This window comes from Chlorocebus sabaeus, chromosome 14 (assembly GCF_047675955.1).
Source record: "Chlorocebus sabaeus isolate Y175 chromosome 14, mChlSab1.0.hap1, whole genome shotgun sequence".
Classification (NCBI taxonomy): domain Eukaryota; kingdom Metazoa; phylum Chordata; class Mammalia; order Primates; family Cercopithecidae; genus Chlorocebus; species Chlorocebus sabaeus.
Window position 1 is genome coordinate 30,163,087 of NC_132917.1, and position 19,837 is coordinate 30,182,923.

At 40.6% G+C, this 19,837-nt stretch overlaps 1 protein-coding gene across 11 annotated transcripts in view; it reads left to right on the top strand.

The window, feature by feature from the left end:
- The window catches only part of LCLAT1 (lysocardiolipin acyltransferase 1), a 215,372-nt gene that overhangs the window by 10,495 nt on the left and 185,040 nt on the right, over positions 1–19,837 (top strand). For 3 of the 11 annotated variants that reach the window (XM_073022899.1, XM_073022896.1, XM_073022893.1), the window contains exons 2-3: positions 5,619–5,787; positions 12,075–12,160. The exons of 4 other annotated variants lie outside the window; for them this stretch is intronic. The gene's annotated coding sequence lies outside the window, so the exon portion shown is untranslated. Of the gene's footprint in view, positions 1–5,618; positions 5,788–12,069; positions 12,161–13,449; positions 13,555–19,837 lie in introns of all 11 variants that reach the window. 4 more of the 11 variants (XM_073022894.1, XM_073022895.1, XM_038006740.2 and 1 more) reach the window with 4 other exon arrangements.

Below are 19,837 nucleotides of genomic sequence, written 5' to 3' on the forward strand. Positions count from 1 at the left end.
TGAGGTAAAACCAGGTGCCACTGAATACCAAGAGCCTGAGAAACTGCTTGGCTGATTTGGCTAGTAAAGGCCAGTCCGTTATTGGACTGTATAGAGGTAGGAAGGCCAAACCAAGGGATTACGTCTGACAGAAGGGAATAAATGACCGCGGTGGCCTTCTCAGACCCTATGGGAAAGGCCTCTACCCATCCCGTGAAAGTGTCTACCTAGACCAAGAGGTATTTTAGTTTCCCGACTCGAGGCATGTGAGTAAAGTCAGTTTGCCAGTCCTGGTTAGGGGCAAATCCCCAAGCTTGATGTGTAGGGAAGGGAGGGGGCCTGAACAATCCCTGAGGAGTAGTAGAATAGCAGATGGAACAACTGAGAAGTGATTTCCTTGAGGATAGATTTCCACGATGGAAAGGAAATGAGAGGTTCTAAGAGGCGGGCTAGCAGCTTGTAACCTACATGGAAGAGGCTATGAAATGACGACACAATAGAATGGGCCTGTGAGGCTGGAAGAAGATATTTTCCTTGGTCCAAGAACCATTTGCCTTGTGTGGGAAGAGATTGATAGGTGGAAGTTTCAGTGGGGGAGTAGGTGGGAGTGACCAGATGAGAAGGAGAAAAACTGCTGTGAAGGACAGAAGTTGGAACACTAGCTGCAATTTAGCTACCTTATCAGCATAAGCATTGTCCTGAGCGATGGGATCTGATGCCTTTTGATGGCCCTTGCAGTGAATGACTCCAGCTTCCTTTGGAAGTAAAGCGGCCTTGAGAAGAGTTTTTATTAAAGAGGCATTAATGATGGAGTTCCCTTGTGTAGTGAGGAAACCTTTCAGCTCATAAAACAGCATGGTGGTGCAGGATATGGGGTCAGTATAAATATTGATACGTAGTCCCTTTACAGGAGTAAGGGCCCGAATTAAGGCAATGAGTTTGGCTTGCTGAGAGGTAGTAGATGGGGCCAGAGCAGTAGCCTCAATGTAGCCTGCCTTTGCTGATGTGTGGCGATTAGGCCTGGTGCAACTGCCATCAATTAACCAAGTGTGATCAGAGTGAGGAACAGGAAAGAAGGAAATATGGGGAAATGGGGTGAATGTCAGGTGTATCAGGGAGATAGTCATGGGGGTCAGGTGTGGTATCAGGAATAATGTGGGAGGCCGGATTGAAGTCTGGGCCAGGAACAATAGTAATTGTGGGAGACTCAACAAAGAGTGAGTGTACCTAAAAGAGCTGGGGAGGGCAGAAAGTATATGTGTCAGGTGTGAGGAAGAAAACAGATTTTGGAAGTTACGAGAACTGTAGAGGGTGAGTTGAGCATAATTTGTGACTTTGAGGGCCTCTAAAAGTATTAGGGCGGCTGCACGGAGGCATGCTGGCTAGGCTAAAACAGTAAGGTCAAGTTGTTTGGATAAAAAGGCTACAGGGTGCAGTCCCAGCTCTTGTGTAAGAATTCTGACCACACAGCCCTGCACTTTGGCTGTGTGTAATGAAAAAGGGTTGGGATGAGTTAGGGAGAGCTAGCTAGTGTTAGGGCAGCTTCTAGGGCTGTTTTTAAGGAACGGAAAGGAGTGGTGAAAGGATTTAGGGTCTGTGGGGTCAGCTAGGTTTGCTTTTGTGAGTTTATGTAATGGTTTAGTCAGGATGGTAAAACTAGGTATCCAAAGGCAGAAGTACCTAACCATGTCTAGGAAGGAAAGGAGTTGTTGTTTGTAGAAGGGATTGGGGTTTGGGAGATTAGCCAGACATGATCAGCAGAGAGAGCCCATGTGTTTTCATGAGAATTATGCCGAGATAGGTAACAGATGAGGAAGAAATTTGGACTTGACTGAAGTAATGGGGGCTTTCTGTGAAGCCTTGTGGCAGTACAGCCCAGGTAATTTGCTGAGCCTGATGGGTGTCAGGGTCAGTCCGAGTGAAAGCGAAAAGAGGCTGGGATGAAGGGTGCAAAGGAATAGGAAAGAAAGCATGTTTGAAATCCAGAACAGAATAATGGGTTGTGGAAGGAGGTATTGAGGATAGGAGAGTATATGGGTTTGGCACCACGGGGTGGATAGGCAAAACAATTTTGTTGATAAGGCACAGATCCCGAACTAAACTGTAAGACTTGTCCGGTTTTTGGACAGGTAAAATGGGGGAATCGTAAGAGAGTTTATAGGTTTTAAAAGGCCATGCTGTAACAGGTGAGTGATAACAGGCTTTAATCGTTTTAAAGCGTGCTGCGGGACAGGATACTGGCGTTGAGTGGGGTAAGGGTGATTAGGTTTTAATGGGATGGTAAGGGGTGCATCATTTGTTGCCAAGGAGGGAGTAGAGGTATCCTATACTTGTGGATTAAGGTGGGGGGATACAAGGAGAGGATGCGAAGGAGGCTTTGAACTGGGGGAAAGGGCGGCAATGAGGTGTGACTGTAGCCCAGGAATAGTCAGCGAAGCAAAATAATTTAGTTAAAATGTCTCGACCTAATAAGGAAGCTGGGCAGGTGGGGATAACCAAAAAGGAGTGCTTAAAAGTATTGTGTAAGTTGGCACCAGAGTTGGGAAGTTTTAAGAGGTTTAGAAGCCTGGCCTTCGATACCCATAACAGTTATGGAGGCAAGGGAAACACGCCCTTGAAAAGAAGGTAATGTGGAGTGGGTAGCCTCCATATTGATTAAGAACAGGACTGACTTATCCTCTACCGTAGGAGTTACCTGATGGTCCAGGGGGTTTTCTGAGGTGATCGGGTAGTGTCAGTCTTCAGCTGCTAAGCCGAGGAGATCTGGGAAGGAGTCGGCCAAGGAACACTGGGCTTGGGCTCCACAGGCTTTAGGAGCAGCAGCGATGTGAGTCGGACAGTCCGACCTCCAGTGGGGGCCCGCACAGACAGGGCACGGCTTGGGAGGAATCCTGGGCTGTGGGCATCCTGAGGTCCAGAGGCCAGGCTTTTGGCATTTGAAGCAAGGTCCATGAGGATGTTTTGAAGGAGCCCCTGGGAGCCTTGGCTTGGATGTTCTGAAGTTCTTGTATGCTGGAGACGTGGTTGTGGGTTGTCTTACTGCGGAGGCAAGTAGCTGTAACTCAGAAATGCGTTGCTGTCTGGCTGCCTCCTCTCTACTATTGTACACCTTGAAGGCGAGGTTGATTAATTCCTGTTGTGGGGTTTGAGGGCCAGATTCCAATTTTTGGAGCTTTTTCTAATGTCAGGAGCTCACTGGGTGATAAAATGCATATTAAGAATAGGGCGGCCTTCTGGCCCCTCTGGGTCTAGGGCGGTAAAGCATCTAAGGGTTGCTGCTAAGCGAACCATGAACTGGGCTGGGTTTTTGTCTTTACCTTGGGTAGTTTCTTTAAGTTTGTTATAATTAACAGCTTTGTAAGCTGCCTTGTTAAGCCCTTCAACTAGGCAGGAAACCATGTAATCTCGCCCAGCTATACCTGGGGAATCTGCCTGATAGTTCCGTTGGGGATCTTCTCGGGGAACTGCTCTAATGCCTTCCTGGAGGTCTGGCTCATGAAGCTGGTGGTTATCAGCGTGAAATTGGGCTAGAGAAAAAACTCTTTCCTGTTTATCTGGGGAGAGGGTAGAAGTTAGGATGACATTTAGGTCACTCCAGGTTAAATCGTAGGACAGAGTTAGATATTGTAATTCCTGTATATATTTAGTGGGGTCGGATGAGAAAGAGCCTAAATACTGGCTGATTTGGGAAAGGTCGGATAAAGAAAAAGGAGCATTAACCTTGACTATGCCTTTAGCTCCAGTCACCTCTTTAAGAGGAAATTGTTGGACAGGTTGGGGAGGGCTAGTCGCGGAACGAAACTGTAAACCAGACCGGGTGTGAGGAGGGGAGGTGATAGAAGGATTACAGGGTCAGGGAGCAGTGGCTGAGGAAGAATTGGGACCTGGCTCGGCCTGGCGAGGAGCAGCCTGGGGAGAAGGGGAGAGGTCAGATGAGTTTGTAGAAAAGAAGGATTCAAAGGACTCAGAGCTTGGGGTGGAGACTGAAGGAACAGACAGGAGAGAAAGAAGAAAGATTTGAATGAGTCTCATTGGGAGCAGAGACTAGGGAGGGACCAATGTGTAAAAGAAGCCTGGATGTCAGGCACTTCAGACCATTTGCCCATTTTTCGACAAAAATTATCTAGATCTTGTAGGATAGACAAATCGAAAGTGCCATTCTCTGGCCACTTAGAACTACTGTCAAGTTTGTATTGGGGCCAAGCGGTATTGGCAGAAGAAAATAAGACACTTAGATTTTAGGTTAGGTGAGAGTTGAAGAGGTTTTAAGTTCTTGAGAACACAGGCTAAGGGAGAAGAAGGAGGAATGGGGGTGGAAGGTTGCTCTTAGTGAAGGAGGCAAGTTTAAAGAGAAGGGTAGAGACGCGGAGAAGGGGGTGGGGAGCAGCCCTGGGCTGCAACATGGGTGAGCAGCCAAAGCAGGCGTCCCCGCAATTGACTTGCCACCAAGGGAACGTGGGTGAATGACCAAGACAGGCGTCCCCGTGGAGATCAGACACCAATGGAACGTGGGTGAATGATCAGAGAGGCGTCCCCGCAATGATTAAACACCAAGGGAAGGCTGCCTTCCCGAATCCATGACCGGCGCTGGAGTTTTGGGTCCACGGACAAAATGTGTTTCCTTTGTTTCTACCAGAAAATGGAAGGAATTGAAATTAAGAGAAGGGAGAGATTGAAGGGTGGCACCAAGATTGAAAGGAGAAAGAGGTTGAGGGATATTGAGAGAGATTGGAGAAGACAGTAAAAAGAGGCCACTTACCTGATTTAAAATTGGTGAGATGTTCCTTGGGCTGGTTGGTCTTGAGGACCCAAGGTCATAGGTAGATCTCTTTATGGAGTGAGGATGAGGACAGCGGACTGGTCCCCTGAAGGAGTCCCGCTGACCCGGGTCTTTGGCACCAAATGTCTCACGCGTCCGTGTGAGGAGACCACCAAACAGGCTTTGTGTGAGCAACATGGCTGTTTATTTCACCTGGGTGCAGGCGGGCTAAGTCTGACAAAGGAGTCAGCAAAGGGTGGTTGATTATCATTAGTTCTTATAGGTTTTGGGATAGGCGGTGGAGTTGAGAGCAATGTTTTGGGGAGAATAATAAAGAATCTTCTTAACGGTGGGGGAGATTACAAAGTACATTGATCAGTTAGGGTGGGGCAGAAACAAATCACAATGGTGGAATGTCATCAGTTAAGGCTATTTTCACTTCTATGGATCTTCAGTTGCTTCAGGCCATCTGGATGTATACATGCAGGTCACAGGGGATATGATGGCTTAGCTTGGGCTCAGAGGCCTGACACTTGGGGTGGGATCTAGGCTGTGATTTTGCCCTTGCTGTTCAGTTCTGGCTCAGGGAGAAGCGGAAGCTCCAAGGACCTGGCCAGTGTTAACATTTCAGCTGCCCTCTCTCTCTGGATCTTTACAGAGGTGGCATGCATATTGGGCTCTCACCTCAGTCTTTTGGCATTCCCTTCCTAAGCACTATGACCCAGCTTCCTGAGTTGCCCTGTGCGTTAATCCATTCAGTACTCAGATGTTTCAGGTCCCTGGGCCCATAACCTGTTTACTCCATGAACCATCTGATTAGCCCAGTGCACTGTTCCCAAACTCTGCTTTCTCTTTTTTCTCCCATTTGTCATGCTCACAGGCTGAAATACAGAGTGGGTTCTCTCTTCTGGGAAGCTGGCAACAAATGGATGATGTGATATATGCATTCCAGGGGAAAGTAAATTGTGATGCCTCTGAACCCATGGTCAGTTAACGAGAGTTTCTAGCTACTGAACGTACTTTGAAAAGCAGGACTCTAAAAGCTTTGGGTAAGTCTTTGTAATGATTTAGATGCTTGAGGTTTTTGTCTTGCTTCATGTATCTGAACACAACGCTTTTTGAATTGATCATAGTTGTTCCTGTTTATGTTGTATTGTTGACATGTTCTATGCTTGTTCTATAACCTTTTCATTGAAAAATAAGTATTTATTTCTGTTGGAGGGAGATAAATGTCCTTTTTTAGAAAATAAAGTAATACATTTCTGTGAAAGAACAAACTCAGCATTTCCGTTTGGCATTTGGTTGTGTGATTCTTTTTGGATCTTTATTTTAAAGATTAGGTACCATTTTGTTTAGAGTCGAAAATACTAAATCTTTTAGACGTTATCCCTTACACACTCTGCTGCATGCAGTAACTTGCTTTTGTTTGACATAGCAGCTTAGAGTGACACCATTAGCTGGTGGTATCCTCCTTTGTGAGGGTTTGGGGAGTCTGGTGGGGTGGGGGGCGTTCCATCTATGTGGATAACTCTGACAACTGATTCTGACCATATCCTCTCTCCTCTCTAGGCTCATGATCTCCATCTGCCCAGTGTTCATCTGCAATCTCTGGCTGTCACCTCAGTCTCAATTTGATTAAAACTAAATTCATTCTCAATCCCATATTCGGTTTCCTGCCAGGATATGTCTGTCTCTGTCTATTTAATTGTCCAGGCTTGAACCTTTGTAGATAATTTCGACACCCTCCCCCTCAGTCTTTTTCTATTGCTGCTGCTTTTGTAATGCTTTTGATGTTTTTTCTCCTGATCTTTATGCTTTGCATTACTTCAGTAGTCTACTAGTCAGTTTCTGAAATTATAGTCTCCATTTCTTGTGTATGTGATATGATGAAGAATCTATTATATCTGGCCTTTGTCTTTGGTTCCTGACAATGAGCTTCAAAAAATCTTGGAATTTCCTTATAGATGTATCTTTTGTTATTCATAACAAGAGTCTCTTTTGACCACACCTGAGTTTATCCTGATAAGGTGACTCTGGGTGGGCTGTTAGATAGTTCAGGAAAGGAGCTGTCCACATCAGAGAGACCTTGGTCTCTGGGGAGGGGACAGTGACTGGATAGCAAAGCCCAGTCATCTGGCTCGTGATTTAATCACTCATGCCTGGGTCATCAAGCCCCACATAAAAACCCCGAAATAGCAGTGAATGTACTGGTTTGCTAGGAGGATGACACCTGGATTTCTTCAGGAGAGAGCAGGGAAGCTTTGCGTCCCGCTGCCCTCTTTCCTAGACCTTGCCCTTGTTCTGTGCACCTCTTCCATTGGGCTGTTCCTGAGTTGTAGCCTTTGTAATGAAACGGTGATTGTTTAAGTATAGTGCTTTCAGTGATTTCTGTGAGAATTGTTGAAACTGAAGGGAAGTTTTGGGAATCTTGAATTCGTAGCCAAGTTGGACATTAGTGTGGATAGCCTGGGGATGTCTGAAGTGAGGGCAGTCTTGTTGGAAACCTTGCTCTTTAACTTGTGAGGAATCTGATATTAACTCCAGGCAGTATCAGAATTGAATTGAATTGTAGAACACCTAGTTGGTGTCAGAGAATTGGTCTCAGAGTGCAGTGTGCTTACCCTTTGACAGGCATTGTGGCATGTGTGCTGTGTGCATTATTTCATGTAATGCCCACCATGGTTGGGTAAGACCTAGGGTTTTAAAAATTTGTTTCTAGTTTTTGTTGTTTTTGTTGTTGTTGTTTTGTTTGTTTTTTGAAACGGGGTCTCACTATGTTGCCCCCACTTGTCTTGAACTCCTAGGCTCAAGCAGTCCTTCTGCCTCAGCCTCCTGAGTGGCTGAGACTACAGGTGTGTGCCACCAGGTGTGGCCCAGGTCTGGTTTTATCATCTTTGTTTTACTGGTAAGGAAAGGAAAGCCATAACTTTCCCAGTGTCACAGAGCAAGGAAGTGTTGGCGAAGTCAGTGCTTTCTGACTTTAAAGCCCTTTACTTAACCCTTTATGTTAGGCCAACTGTCTTCCTTGCTGTAGATATTATTACCCTCCTCTCATCTGGCTGCGGTGGACCACTTTTTCTAAATTGAACTTTTATCACATCATTTTTGAACTCAGAACTTTACTCTCCATTACTGTAGGATAAAACCCATGATTTGCAGGCAGCCATTCAAGGCCCACTGGAGTACCATAGGCTCAAATTAATGCTGTCCCAGTCTTTATATACAACAAAAGGAAACAAACACCTATTGTGTTTCTTGGATGGGCCACTCAGTTTTTATCTCCAGCAAGTTGCAGTGGAGATGAAACTGTGTCTTCTAGTTACTTGTAAAGTATAATTGGAAAGTTAGAGTATATGAAAAGAATGTCTATGTAAAAATAACACATGCTGACCAAATCAGTAGTATAGGCGATAAGATGCTTCTGGAGTTCAAAAGAGGCACAGCTTCACTAAGCAGGTGTATCTTGAGCTTAGCATTGAAGAGATGGTAGGATTTTGAGAATTGTGACTGAGGGTAGGCCCCTTCTGCTCAGGAAGACCATGAGTGAACTGGAAAGACAGTGCTGATGACAGTGAATACTTAAGTTTACCTGGGGGAAACTTCTGAAACCAGGGTCTATTCCTTGTCCCCAGACAAGTTGAAAGTTGCAGCATAGTGTTTTAACTGACAGAGCTTGTGCTAATCTTTGTCTTTTGAAGCTAGAGTTGTTTAGAATGAACCAAAATTTATTTCAGAGCTAGCCTATGTGATGAGGTTGGATGATTATGTTAGTTAATACTAATTTTAGGAATTACCTTTTTTTCTGTTACCTGAGCTGATCAAAGGAAATTTTAAACTATAAAAGTTCAAAAATATTTTTGGTAGTGGAACATGAGAATAAACATATTCAAGGTAACCAGTCTGAATGAGGGATCATTCTTCAGCATAGATGAGATTTGGTAAATAGATAGTTTTAAAAAGTCTTCTTTGAACATGAACTCACATCATTATACCCAAACTCTTGGTATTTTTTAGGGTTAGAATCTCTCCTGACCATAGTGCTAGCTACTTGGGAGGCTGAGGCAGGAGGATTGCTTTAGTTGCTCAATAGTTCAACACCAGTTTGGGCAACATAGCAAGATCCTCTCTCTTAATAAAGGAAGTTAACTTGAATGCTATATAAGTAATATTTATACATTGTGGAAAATAAAAAATATATAAAGAACAGATCAGAATTACATTACTCAGAGATAGTTGATAACTTTATTTTATAGTGCTACTTTTATTTATGTTATTACCTACAAAATTTTGTAGCCTACTTTTGTCACTTTATATTATTAGGATTTTTCTATGTCATAAGATTTTTTGAAAACATGGTTTCTATTAATATATAAACATATTATTGTACATAGAGATTTCTTTTTGTTTTCTCCTTTAGTTAAAAACAGAGTCATTTATTATTTTGTAAGTTGCTTTCTTCATTTCACGTGTCATGTCTGCCTTTCTGAATGACTGCTTATGTTAATGTCTAGTCAGCCCTCTGTATCCACAGGTTTTACATTCGTAGATTCAACCAACCATGGATCAAAAATATTTGAAAAAGAATTGTCTCTGTACTGAACATGTATAGACTTTTTTCTTGTCATTGTTCTCTAAACAATATAACTATTTATATAGCAGTTACATTGTATTAGATATTATGAGTAATTTAGAGAAAAGTATGTTGGAGGATGTGAGCAGGCTATATGCAAATATGATATCATTTTATATGAGGAACTTGTGCATTTGTTGGTTTTTATGTCCTCAAGAGGCCCTGGAACAGATCCCCCATGGATGTTGAGACGATTGTGCTTCACTTTTTTAAAACTGGTTGCGTAATATTCCAGTTATATGGCTATGCCATAATTTAACCATTTCTCTGTTGATGGACATTTATACTATTTCTAATTTTCACATACAAATAGTGCCTCCATGAGCATTTTTATCTTATATTTTCTTACTTTTATGAGTACTTTTGTAGGATAAAAGTTTAGAATGAAAATATTGGGTAAAAATGTACATGCATTTTATAATTTGCCAGCCATGCTGAATTTGCCTTTTAAAAGGGCTCTGTCAGTTGATTCTCTTAGCAATTTATGTTTGAGGCCTTATTTTCCTATACCCTCACTTTGCTGGATACTATCATTGTCAAATATGAAAAAGTAATTGGAAACATGGTATCGTGTTACATTAGTCTGATTTCTTTGCCTATTTTTAGTGTTCCTTTTTGTATGTGACTCTTGATTTTTGGCTCATTTTCCTATTGTAATTCTATAATGTTTTCATATTTTACATGTAACTCTTAATTCATCTGGAATTTATTTTGATTTTATGGAATGAAACTACTTGATTCTGGAGGAGATTCAAGGGCTAGTGGGTCTTGAAATTGTGTGTCTGGAAAAATTTAGAGGATAAAAATAAATTTTGCTGCCTTTGGAAAGTAGTTTGTCTCAAATTTATTTAAAAACTTAGTTTATTATTACCCAACTCTATAAAGTATGTTGGAGTAATAAGAAAATCTTACCAACAAAAAGACCCCTTCTTACCAATATAGAAGAGAAAGAACGCTTTGTTTTTATTTGCATGTCAGATACATGCAGATAGGTAGTTTGAGACTACAAAATTTGAGCAGAATTTAACTCAAACAGTAAAACAGACAAAACTTCTCTTGTATTCTTGGAACAAATGGATATACCCTGTGATAGTTTCCTGTGCACCTGATGAAATTCCCGAGTTAATTTCAGTGGTGTTTGTTTGCAATGTCTAGGGTCAGAAGGCCTATGACTTTGGCATTGTGAATCTGGAAACTAAGATAGGATCTAATTCCTGACAAAAAAGCTTGGCCTATTAGGGTTTTTTTGTTTTTGTTCTTTTTAAATTTTTATTTACTTTTTGTTTTGTTTTTTACATAGAGATGGGGTTTTGCCATGTTTCCCAGGCTGGTTTCGAACTCCTGAGCTCAAGCAGTCAGCCCACTGTGGTCTCCCAAAGAGCTGGAATTACAGGCATGAGCCACCACACCTGGCCAGGCCTGTTAGGTTTTTAAAGAGACCGTCTGTGGTAGGCTGAAAATGGTTCTCTAAAATATTCAAGTCCTAATCCTGGAACCTGTGAAATGTTACCTTGTATGTTAGAAAATGGTTTTTGTAATTAAACTGAGGATGTTGATGTCTAGGACACTTATCCTGGATTATCTGAGTGGTCCCTAAAAGCAATCCTGTGTATCTTTATCAAAGTGAGGCAGAGGGAGATTATACATACACAGAGGAGGTGGAGGCACTGTGACCAGGAGGCAGAGATTTGAGTGTTAGGGCCCAAGTCAAGGCATTCCCACAGCCATCAACAGCTGGAATAAGCAAGGAACAGACTCTCCGTGGAGCCTTTGGAGGGAGTGTGACCTTGCTTTTGTTCTAATGATACTGCTTTCAGACTTTTTTTGGCCTCTAGGAGTGGAAGAGAATAACTTTCTGTTTTAAGCCACCAAGTAATTTGTTACAGCAGCCATAGGAAACTACTGAACACCCTAAAGACAAAAGGGCTGTCTCCCTTTTATTAAACAAAGATTCATTATATGTACTATGTTAATTATTGTGAATGACTCTTAATTCTTATCTCCTCTTTGCTAATCACCGGTATTTACTGGTTTTCAGTGTTGAATAACAGGCTAAACAGTCTACCAAAATGACGTTAAAATGAAAAGTTAACCTCAATAGTAAAGTTCATAGGGAAATATTTTAACTTTTTTTAAGCCTGGAAAATGAGTAATTTAGAATCATTTATATTATTTTGAGATTTGCTTTTGAATCGAGGACAATAGTCTGTTTATTTCTCTTATTAGTGAAGAAAGAACAACAGAAAGAATTTCAAGTCCATTACATTTTGTTAAAACTTTCCCCCTGCTGTACAAATTTTATTTTTTTCAACCAAGTGGTAGATTATATGTTACAATTTATTTTTTTCTATTTTTTAATGACATATAGCTTCTTATATTTTTGATAAAGTAACTCAAGAGTTGTCTAGATAAGTTGTATTTTTTTCAGTTTACTGACAAACTTATTTTTCTTGCCTGAATAAAAATGATTAATTTCCTAATTCTGCTTTTACCTGTTTTTGCTGACAAACTTATTTTTCTTGCTTGATTACAAATGATTAATTTACTAATTCTGCTTTTACCTATTTGATAATTCTTTATTTTATTAGAATTTTTAGGACTTTGTAAATTTTTTCATAAAGAACTAAGCTCATTTAAAGTTACGCTGTCTTTTTATGTTTCTTTTCCTTTTTTTTTTTTTTTTTTTTTTTTTTTTTTTGAGACAAGGTCTCACTGCCACCTAGGCTGGTCTCGAGCTCCTGGACTCAAGTGATCCTCCCACCTTGGCTTCCCAAAGTGCTGGTATTATAAGCGTAAGTCAGTGTGCCTGACCCTTTCTGTGTGTTGTTATCTAATCAATCATTTTTACTGTCATCCATATTTCTATTTTTGTTTTTTAATCATACCTTTTATTTTAAAATTTTTACTGCTTGATTTTAAAATTTGGATTGCTTAGTTTATGTTCTGTTTATTTAAATATTATTTTAGAAAGTATTTCAGTACAGTTTTGTATGAATCCTGTAACTTTTGATATGTAATGTCTTTATTTTTTCTAAATATTCTCTTGCACTGGTTCTAAACTTTGGTGAATATCAATCTCAGCTGGCAGGCTTATTAAAAATGCAGATATTCCAACTCTACTTAACACTCTGGGTGTAGGGCCTGAGCTTCTGCATTTTTAACAAGCTCCTCACCCCTTGGTAATCTGAATGCACATCAGCATTTGGGAACTACAAGTCTTGTATATTTTTAATTTTTTTCATTAATTCAGCAATTATATAGGAAGGCTTAAGAATTTCTAATCATTAGGGTTGTTTGTTTTGAATTATTAATTCTTAGTTTTATTGTGTCATAATCAGAAGCTTGCCCTGCAAAATTAATTGAAATTTCCATTATGGTCATTTGTAAATGACCTCTACTGTGGATAGTTGGAAGAAAAAATAGCCATTTGATATATATCTGTTTTTTTTTTTTAATTGAGGTGAAATTTACAAGAAATTAAGCATTTTAAAGTGGACAAATCAGTGGCATTTAGTACATTCATGTGTTGTGCCACCACCACTGCTATCTAGTTTCAAAACATTTTTATCACCAAAGGAAACTGTGTACCATTAAGCAGTTGCTCCCTTCTCCCCAGCCTCTGGCAACCACCAGTCTGCTTTCAGTTTGTATGGATTTGCCTGTTCTGAATATTTCATATAAATAAAATTATGCAATATGTGACCTTTTGTGTCTTCTTCACTTAGCATAATGTTTTCAAGGTTTATTTAACTCTTTGAGAAACTGCTATTTTATATTCCCACCAGCAATATATGAGGATTGCAAATTTCCCATATCCTTACCAATGCTTGTTATTTTCCATTTTTAAAATTGTGCCCATGCTAGTGGGTATGTAGTGATATCTCTTTTTTTTTTTTTTTTTTTTTTTTGAGACGGAGTCTCGCTCTGTCCCCCAGGCTGGAGTGCAGTGGCGCAATCTCGGCTCACTGCAAGCTCCGCCTCCCGGGTTCACGCCATTCTCCTACCTCAGCCTCCCCAGTAGCTGGGACTACAGGCGCCCGCCACTGCGCCCGGCTAATTTTTTTTTTTCTATTTTTTTTAGTAGAGACGGGGTTTCACCATGGTCTCGATCTCCTGACCTTGTGATCCGCCCGCCTCGGCCTCCCAAAGTGCTGGGATTACAGGCGTGAGCCACCGCGCCCGGCCGGTATGTAGTGATATCTCATTGTGGTTTTGATTTGCATTTCTCTAATGATGTATGACGTTGAGTAGCTTTTCACATGCTTGTCAACCGTTTGTATGTTTTCTTTGGAGAAATGTCTATTCAAGTCCGTTGCTCATTTAAAAAAGTTACTTGTCTTTTTGTTGTTGAGTTGTAAGAGTTCTTTATATATACTGGATACCAGACCCTTGACTTGTGAATTTTTCTTCCATTCTGTGGGTTGTCTTTTAATTTTCTTGATGGTGGTCTTTCATGTGCAAAAGTTTTTAATCTGGATGCAGTCCAATTGATTTTTTTTTTTTCTTTTGTTGCTCATGTTTCTGGTGTCACATGTTAGAATCCCTTGCCAAATCCAAGGTTGTGAAGATTTACCGTTGTTTTCTTATAAGAATTTCATAGTTTTATCTTTTGTGTTTAGGTCGTTGATAGATTTTGAGTGAGTTTGAGGACACCTTCATTCTTTTACATGTGGCTAGCCAGTAGTATCATTTATTACAGATACTATTCTCTCTCTATTGAATGGTCTTTGCACCCGTCTTGAAAATCAGTTGGCCATAGATGTATGGTCAAAATTCTGGACTCTCAATTAATTGGTCTACAGGTCTTTGCCTCAGTCTCCCAAGTAGCTGGGACTACAGGCCCGCCACCACACCCGCCTGGGACTACGGGCATGTGCCACTGTGCCCAGCTAATTTTTTGTATTTTTAGTAGAGAGCCAGGATGGTCTCAATCTCCTGACCTCGTGATCCACCTGCCTTGGCCTCCCAAAGTGCTGGGATTACATGTGTGAGCCACCACACCTGGCCCTGATTTTTGTATTTTTTAAGAGATGGGGTTTCGCTATGTTGGCCAAGCTAGTCTCAAACTTCTGACCTCAAGTGATCCACCCACCTCAGCCTCCCAAAGTGCTGGGATTACAGGCATGAGCCACCATGCCCAGCAAGAATCTGCATCTGATTGGTTGGGTCAGGAATGAAATCACACGAGTGTCAAAATGGTCTTGTGTGCCGAGTCAGCTTCTGGGTGGGGGTTACGGGGCCAGTGGAGCCAATTTCATGTTATGAGTAACCCAGGTGGTGTCAGTTGGTCCACCAGAATACTAGGTCTGAAAAATACCTCAAGAATCAGCCTTGGGTTTTACAATAATGAGGTAATCTATTGGGGTAATCGGGGAAGTTACAAGTCTTATGACCACTGGCTAGTGACTCTTGTCTAGTAAGTAATTACAAAAAAGACAACCAAAATAGTGTCTTGTTATTATTTAACTATGCCTAAGTCTTAACAGAATTCAGGCCCCTACCATAATTCAGACCTTGTGTCCTTTTGTTAGTTTTTACAAAGATGGTTTAGGTCTCTAAACAAGGAGGGGATTAGTTTTGGGAAAGGACTATTATACTTGCTTTAAGGTTAAAATATAAACTAAATTCCTCCCATACTTAGCTTGGCCTATGTGCAGGAATGAGCAAAGACAGTTAGCTAATGAGGTTAGAAGCAAGATGGAGTCAGCTGTGTTAGTGTTTTCTCACTGTTATAATTTTGCAAAGGTAGTTTCAGTACCACACTGTTTCGATTACTGTAGCCTTGTAGTAAGTTTTGAAATTGGGAAGCATGAGTCCTCCAACTTTGTTCTTTTTCAGTATTGTTTTGGCTGCTTGGAACCACTTGCAATTCCATTAATATTTGATGATTGGCTTTTCCATTTCTGCAAAAGTTATTGGAATTTTGATAGAGATTGAATTGCAACTGTAGATTGCTTTGAGTAGTATTGCCATAACAGTATTGTCTTTTATTTATTTATTCTTTTTTTTTTTTTGAGACAGAGTTTTGCTCTGTTGCCCAGGCTGGAGTGCAGTGGTGCGATCTTGGCTCACTGCAACCTCCACCTCCCGGGTTCAAGCAGTTCTCTGCCTCAGCCTCCTGAGTAGCTGGAATTATAGGCGCCCACCACCACGCCTGGCTACTTTTTTGTATTTTTAGTAGAGATGGGGTTTCACCATCTTGGCCAGGCTGATCTTGAACTCCTGACCTCGTGATCCACCCACCTTGGCCTCCCAAAGTGCTGGGATTACAGGCGTGAGACACCATGCCCGGCCTATTTATTTATTTTTTAAGACAGAGTCTCACTGTGTTGCCCAGGCTGGAGTGCAGTGGTGTGATCTCAGCTCACTGCAACCTCTGCCTCCTAGGTTCAAGTGATTCTTCTGCCTCAGCCTCCTGAGTAGCTGGAACTACAGGTGTGTGCCACCACGCCTGACTAGTTTTTGTTTTTTTAGTAGAGAGACAGGGTTTCACCATGTTGCCCAGGCTGGTATTGAACTCCTGACCTCAAGTGATCCACCCACCTCAGCGTCCCAAAGTGCTGGGATTATGGGCATGAGCCACCGTGCCTGGCCAGCACTGTCTTTTAATCCCTAAACCTGGTGTATCCTTCCATATGTTAGATTTTCCTTAATTTGTTAATGTTTTGTGGTTTTCAAAGTGTCTTTAACCTCCTTGGTTAAATTTATTCCTAGGTTTATTCCTTTGATGTTATTGTAAATGGAATTATTAATTTTCCTTTTGATTTGTTTATTGCTGGTGTATAGAAACATAGTTGATTTTTGTGTGTTGATCTTGTACCCTTCAACTTCGCTGAATTTGTTTATTAGCTCCAGTAGTATTTTTGTGGGTTCCTGGGGATTTTCTATATATAGGATCATGTCATGTACAAATTCTTCCTTCTGATTTGGATGAATTTTATTTCTTTTTCTTGCCTAATTGTTCTCACTAGAAATTCTAGTTCAATGTTGAATAACAATGGTGAAAGCAATCATCCTTGTCTTATTCCTGATTTTAGAGGGAAAGCTTGTAGTCACTTTACCCCTGAGTATGAAGTATGAACATCATTGTCATGAACCATTGCTGTGGGTTTTTCATAGTGCCCTTTTCTTTCTTTTAAATATTTAACATTCTTCTGAGTGGAGTTAACTAGAAAACTTTAAAGAAGCTAATTTAAAGTTTTTACTAGTTTATGGGACATAGTCTCAAAATTGAGAACAGAAGAAACATCCACATAGTTATAATTTTTGTCCTTAGGGCTTACATGGGCAAGAATATACAGAAAGCATTTATGGAAAAGGAGTTAAAAGGAGACAAGACTTTTAGAACTCACTGAATAGAAGGTTCCACTTGTTCATTTGGCTTTACTCTCTAAACTGTTGGAGTTGACAATTAATCCCCTTCTAAGGCTTTACTTTTTGTCACTGGCTTGTAAAACTGGAAAATTTGCCCAGATTAAGCCTTTTGATGTTTTATTTTGTGTTAATTTCTTTCTTGATTTGAGATAAATGTTTATAAACATCAACCGGTTTTTGTTTCTGAGGCCTACACTGGAGGAAAGGACTGTAATTACTAATGTTGCATCAGAAGTTGCTCAGACAAATGGAAACTTTTTCTTTTCTTATAAAAGTGGAAGTGCCCCTAGTGTTAGAATGCGCATTATTCTTGCATTTGGTATAGTGTTCTATTGTCTTTTTTGTAGGCATTTTAATGACATTCAGATAGGTTTTATGCAAAATATTTATGGTAGGCCGGATCTTAAAAATATTTTTTGCAGGGAGTCAGGAGGTGATTACCTTTCCAAGTAATTTCAGGAATTTTCAGTTTTCCTAAATATTTGTAGGAAGAAACCCAGGTTCTATTAGAATATTTTGTCTCCACAAGTCTTGCCAATCCCTCCTACCTGCCCCCCACCATACCTTGTAATGGAACATTTTGTGCCATGCATTAGATGAAACTTTTAAGTCACAGTGATGAGGAAGAAAAAAGATTGGCTGTGGATAGTGTGTTGCAACTATTTTTGCATTAAATCATAATTGCGCCTTTCTATCTTCTCTAGAGTTGAAAAAAAAGAAATGATTTGTTGTCTCTGAATATAGTTGATATTTGTGTACCGTGTATCCATGGCCTCACCAGTCAGGGGAGAGCAGATTTCCATCTTGGAAAATAGTTTGTCTGGAGTGAATGTTTCTGATTAATTCATTATGTGTATATGACAATTATATGTGTATGATAGTTACATATGTTAGACAATTATATGTGTCTAACTATTTTACATATATAACTACCATATGACAGTTACATATGCTATACATGAAGACATATATATGTGTGTGTATACATATATTAAAAGTTCAGAACAAGGTTGTATGCTTCTTATATTAAAAGGAATCTGAATCTGTTATGTTCTTTTAAGTTAGTGTCCTTGGGATAAAGAGAGCAGTTAGACGAAAGAGAACCTGGTAGGCTTAAAAGCCACCTGATTCTCCTGATTTGGGTCACCCGTATCTGGAACATCCTCTTTAATTTGGTTATCAACATGTTTTTTCATCCCTTTATTTCTTCTCTAATTCCTTCTAATCTTGATAATTTATGAACCTAAACAAAGAGTTTTTGTGTTGATTTCTTCAGTGATATAAAAATTAACCTACTTCTGTGGATGGATAAATGAACATGGATGCGTTCTATGGAGCAGAGTTTACCAAAATTATTTTTTTTAATCATCTGAAGCACGTTGTGCTGTTGGATTGACCATTTTCCTCAGTTGTTTTAACTGTTTACAGGGAATGAAGATGAGTGGGCAACAGGTTGTGGTTGCTAGAGTTCATGACTTCACCATTATCTGCAGTCTGAATATTGGCTCTGAAGGTTCTGAAACCTGGTTTCCTAGTTTTATGCGGTGCTCATGACTTAATTTATACTATACCAGTGAAATTTGTAAGGGATTGATTTTCAAAACCCAAAGGCTTGTTTGTTAATTTACATGGGCAGTGGACCTTTCCAGTCCAATTTGCTGTTTGGATTGTTTTTGTGTTGGTATCTGAGTATCAAACAACATCTTACCAATAATAAGAAAACTTTGCAGCTATGAAAATACGTGTGTAAAAGAAAAACTCATAATCAGGGAAGAAGGCAAATGTTATACCTGGTTCAATAGAAAAGTAAAATAACCCACAAATTTATATGGAGTAAAAAAATGTTGAAATGGACCCAAATGGAGACAAAACTGGTTTGTTGGGGAGGGAGAGCTGGGGAGAGGCCCAGGAGGTCAACTGAACCTCCTGCCTGACAGGATAGAATTTACATGTCCCTCAGTTAACCTATAGCCTACAGAGTTGTAAAATAGCTCCCATCAAACAGAATCTGATAAAGTGTAGAGCTGTGCTATAAATCATGCCTAGTTTTCCATCATGTTTTTCTCTACATATTACTGTGAATTGCCGTGAGTGGGGATTAAAATTTTTTTTTTTTAATTTGAGAGACAGGGACTTGCTATGTTGACCAAGCTGGACTTGAACTCCTGGGCCCAAGTGATCCTCCTGCCCCAGCCCTCTGAGTAGCTGGGAATACAAGCATGTGCCACAGATATTTGAGTACAGTTCTGGATCCTCTTTGAGCATGATGAGGTTTTAAAATTGTACCATTACCTGGTTAATGAATGAACAGTTTTAATGATTTGGTTTTAAATAATTTAACTTTTTTTTTTAATAGGACCTCACTCTGTCACCCAGGCTGGAGTGCAGTGGCACAATCTCGGCTCATGGTAGCCTTGACCTCCTGGGTTCACGTGATCCTCCTGGCACAGCCTCCTGTATAGTTGGGACCACAGGTGTGCGCCACCAAACATGGCTAATTTTATAAAAATTTTTTGTAGAGATGAGGTCTTATTTTGTTGCCCAGGCTGGTCTGGAACTCCTAGACTCAAGCAGTCCTCCCACCTTGGCCTCTGAAAGTGCTGGGATTACAGGCATGAGCCACCACACCTGGCCTTAGATTTGTTAGTTATACACAAATCCAGGTTCAGATTTACCTTGCTAGCCTTTTTTTTGTGTGTGTGTGACACAGGATCTCACTGTTGCCCAAGCTGGCGTGTAGTGGCACAATTATAGCTCATTGTAGCCTTGAACTCCTGGGCTCAAGCGATTCTCCTGCCTCAGCCTTCCAAGCAGCTGGGATTACAGGCATGTGCCACCAGCACTGGCTAATAAAAAGTTTTTTGTAAAGGTAGGGTCTCACTGTGTTGCCCAGGCTGGTCTAGAACTCCTGGGCTCAAGTGATACTTCTGTTTCAGACTCCATAGTTCTGGGATTACAAAATTGAGTCATGGTCCCTTACTAGTCTTATAGAAACTTATAATTTTCTTTTTGGCACTGGATCTTTTTTTTGGATAGCTGGTGGTGACTTGGAGGCTGGCTGCAAGGGGCAGTATTAAATGTAATCTGGTACTGTA